This window comes from Suncus etruscus, chromosome 2, assembly GCF_024139225.1.
Source record: "Suncus etruscus isolate mSunEtr1 chromosome 2, mSunEtr1.pri.cur, whole genome shotgun sequence".
Classification (NCBI taxonomy): Eukaryota; Metazoa; Chordata; class Mammalia; order Eulipotyphla; family Soricidae; genus Suncus; species Suncus etruscus.
The window spans coordinates 44,449,150-44,453,878 of NC_064849.1; the positions used below are offsets into that span (position 1 = coordinate 44,449,150).

Sequence of the window (4,729 nt, forward strand, 5' to 3'; positions counted from 1 at the left end):
TTTATATACAAATAATGAAAAAGAGAAAGAGGCATTAAAATATCCCACTTACAGTTGTGCCAACTCTATGGAAAGTGCTATGAACAGTTTTAATGGAAAATCCATATGATCCAGCAATAACACTAGAACTTTTTGAAAACAACGCTAATTTGAGAATATTTGCATTCTTATGTTCACAGCAGCATTATTCATGACAGCCAAACATAAACACAGTCTAAATGCTTATCTAGAATGACTAGACAAGGAAGAAATGAAGCTAAAGAGATAATACAATGGGTAAGGTACTTGCCTTACACATATCAAACCAGGGTTCAATTCCAGCGCTACAAATGGTTTCATGAGCACTGCCAGTAGTGACCCATGATCCATGAGAACAATGCCAGGCATAATCCCTGAGCACAACCAAATGTAGGACCTTCCAAAAAAATTAAAAACTAAAAATAGTAAAAATAAAGAGCAATGTAATATATATCCAATCAAATATTAATGTCATTAAAATAATGAAAATGCTTTTAGAGAAAAATTAATGAATTTGAGGTTATTATGCCAAGTGAACTGAATTGTGAAAGACTATCATAGTTACAATTCTATAAGGAATATTAATTACTAAAGCAAATAAATTGGTTAAAAATTGAACAATAAAACTAGCCAAAAGACTCAGTGAAAATGTTGTAATTCTCAAAAGTAAAGGGGCACAGAGAGGTAAAGCTCTTTCCTTGCAGCAGCAACCCAGATTCAAATGGGCAGCAAAGTGCCTTGGACAATACAAAAGATAAAATTAATCCACACAATTCAATTGGTTGTTGTGGTAGAGGAATAATTGAAAGCGAGAGTTACTAAGGTTCTAGGTCCACTTCAAATATACCAAATCAACTATTAAGGCAAAATACTTTTCAATGAAACAATCAGAATTAAGAATAAGCTTAAAAGGGCAGAATAAGAAATAGAAAAAAAGAAGAATTTTGAAAAGAATTGGGTTATGTGCATTTAGGGCACTAAATAAATTGTGGTGTGGTCTTAATATTTCAAATTTAAGTAATTGCTAATTTAAATAAATAAATTAGCACTGTTTGAAAGGCAAATATAATTAAGAATTCTCTATTGGTCAAGCCTTGCTGCCTTCTTACCTTCCTCTCTTCCCTTCTATACAGTGCCCAAAAGGGCATATTGAACTGAAACGCCCACCCTACCCCCCCATATTCTGGTCCTCTCCCCAATTTTATTTTTAGGCCACATCCAGCAATACTTAGGGGTTACTCCTGACTCTGTTCAGAATTCACTGCTGTCAGTGTTTGGGGAACTATATGGGGTGTCAGGGATCAAACTCAGGTCAACCATGTGGAAGCCAACTACCTTACATACTATTACTACAGCCTCCTTTCAATTTTATTCGCAGATATTTCCTCAAAAAATATCTTATATGTTTAATTCCATCTTGGTATATCCTTAGAAAACCCAAACTAAAAAGGGTTTTGCCTGAATAATTATTGACATTTATCAAATTGATATTTTAATTACTTAAGATTAATCAACTTAAATGCCTGTACTTTACAATGTTTAATACATTAATGACTAGACCTTTATATATCCTACTGTATATTAAATGTTTATAATAATTGAAGGCAAGATATGTTTTATATTAATCTTAAACATCCTTTTTAGTCGGTACATTTATTATTCCTACTTTATGGTTGAATTAAGCTAGCTTTTAGATCAAGTTATTTACCTAAATTTATAAAATTAGTAAATGGCAGAAGTTGGAGCAATAGTACAGTGGCTGGGAACTTGTATTTCCCCTGGTGATCCCAGGTTCAATCTCTATTACTACAGATGGTCCCTTGAAACTCACTAGGTCTGATCTTGGAGCACTGAACAGGATTAAGATTTAAGTTCTGCTTATTTGGTCCAAAAGCAAACAAGTTTGTAAATGCAAAGCCCACATTCAAACTCAGATATTATCTAATTTTCTGTGATAAATAGATCTTTAATTTTACATCATAGCTGAATTTCTCAAAACAGTCTTTATTCACTGACTCTATTTTTTTTAACCCACAACAAGCTGATATTAGCCCCACAACTATAAGCTACACTTGCCAAGATCAATGTCTCATTTTTTTTCAAGTATCAGCATTCAACACTGTTGATTACTTTGTGTTGCTGCTGCTGTTGATGTTGTTGTGTTGATAATGTTGTTGTTGTTGGGTTCATTCTTTTCTTCATAGTTCAATGATTTTTTATTTCATTTTGCAACTCTTTTTCTGACATGCTCCACCTATTTTAGTGGCTCATCAGCATCTGCAGCTCTCTTAAATGTCATTATTTCTTCAGACACCTGTCAAATAATTTTTCTATGGTTTCAATCACTACCTTTAACTTGCCATTCCATATCTGAAAATAAAGTCCATAATTCAGCTCTCGAGTTCAGGCCCACAAAATTACCTCTTTAGAACACCTGTACTTCACTGGGGACATTGATAACTTACTCTTAGAATTTTTCAAACTCAGTTGAAGTCATATCAAAAATCTACTGCAGCTCCACTTTATTCTCACTTCAAAAACTTACTAACAATTTTTCTTTTATATCACCAAAGTTAGTTTTTATCAGTTCAAATCACCTCCCACATTTATTAAACATTATTCATTTTGTTTTATCATAATTCCTACACAATTTTAATAGTGTTATTGCAATAACCTCCTAACAGGTATCTTAAAACTATGTTCCAATCCATGTACTATTAATAGAAATAATATTAATATAAATACATGTAATTATTAACTAATAAAATAAGTTATAAAATATGTTATCATTACTATAGTCATCATTAGTATGTTATTAGTGATTTTCTCTTCTTATTTCCCCTCTCTACATTAAATCAATATAGACTTGTTTTCAGTTCTGTGTGCTCATTTCTATCTTTTTTTTCTAGTATTTCACATATTCTTTCAATTAGAAAATTTTCCTCCTTTTCCATATTTTATCTGGCCAATTTTTCCCCATCCTTTAGATTGTAGTCAAGTATATTCTGTGCTCGCTTCGGCAGCACATATACTAAAATTGGAACAGTACAGAAATTAGCATGGCCCCTGCACAAGGATGACATGCAAATTCGTGAAGCGGTCCATATTTTTTTTAATTTTCAAAGACAAAAGAGAGGAGGGCTGAAAGTTCCAGCTCACTACATGAAGCTCACCACGAAGAGTGATGAGTGCAGTTATAGAAATAACTACATTGAGAACTATCATAACAATGTGAATGAAGAGAGAAGTAGAAAGCCTGTCTAGAGTTCAGGAGGGGGTAGAGTGGGGAGGAGGGAAATTTTGGGACATTGGTGATGGGAATATTGCACTGGTGAAGGGGGGTGTTTTTTATATGACTGAATCTCAACCACAATCATGTTTGTAATTAAAGTATTTAAATAAAATATTTTTAAAAAAGAATATTCTATGTTAAACTATGTTTATAATATAGGTAATACTTTCCCCCAAGATAATGCTTTTCTCTATTTTTAGGTTCTAAGGTTTATCTACAATAAGAGTTTCATTTTATCATTTATTTATCATTCCCAATATTGCATCACTGTTACAGAATGCCAATAAGAATCTTTTGGAATCCCAGTACCTGGAATAATGCTTGATACAGCACAGATGCTCATTAATAATTGTTGTAAAAATCAGGTCAATAAATCTTTATAGGACATAGTTCAAAAGCACATAATCAGAACTTTTTTTTAACCATGGTACTTAAAGTAATTATTAAAAAATAAATTTTTTAAAAAAATTTTAAGAAAAGGTCCTACAAGTAACAAAATTTGAAAGGGGAGAATTACAAAAACTTAACTATAGAAAGAGAAATGGAAAAGTTTATTTATGTTTTCCATATAAATCAAGGAGACGATAAATTAATAAATTCTAAGTATCTTATGCATATAAGAGTGCAAGTGATGTATAGTATGTATTATAACATGTATATTTATTTTAGCATCTGCTGAAACAAGTGGAGTGTACACACATCATAGGTATTTTCTTTATATTATATGCCTCACACATAAGAAATATTGGGAAATATAAAAGAAAGTAGATGTAATATCCTCGATTGTATGACTATTTAGTTGAGTAACTTTTTATAATGAGATAAAGATGATAAAATTGGGAGAAGTCACAGCTTACTGCTTCAAATCTCTCTCAAAATCCATAATCCTCTGAAGGAGGAATACAAGTATATTATAAATAAAAGATTTATTATAAGCCATAGATAAGATTATAAAATAACATTTCAAGTTAAAATTTAGTGAGATTAAACTTTAAATATTAAAAATAAAATTAACCTGCACTCCATAATTAATATTAATATATCCTTTTTTGCTTTTCACTAAAATATTGGCAAGTGTTGGTCTTTGTTTTCTTGGTACAACTAATACAGGATGCTTATTGGTTTAAGATGAACAACTCGGGACCGAGGAGATAGCATGGAGGTAAGGCGTTTACCTTTCATGCAGAAGGTCATCGGTTCGAATCCCGGCATCCCATATGGTCCCCCGTGCCTGCCAGGGGCAATTTCTGAGCACGGAGCCAGAAAAAAACCCTGAGCACTGCCGGGTGTGACCCAAAAACCACAAAAAAAAAAAAAAAAGATGAACAACTCAAAATGTATATTAAAGTTCCATTTGTGGTATTCATGGTCTTTGTATTTAATTTATGCTTACATAACACACATTTCTGTTTGGGTATA

The 4,729-nt window shown here is 32.0% G+C and overlaps 1 non-coding gene across 1 annotated transcript; it reads left to right on the forward strand.

Annotated features, from left to right (window-relative positions):
- The first annotated feature begins 3,025 nt into the window (after positions 1-3,025).
- LOC126002194 (U6 spliceosomal RNA) lies at positions 3,026-3,129 on the forward strand. Its single transcript, XR_007492962.1, has one exon. It is a non-coding gene; the product is annotated as a U6 spliceosomal RNA (small nuclear RNA).
- Positions 3,130-4,729: the final 1,600 nt, after the last annotated feature.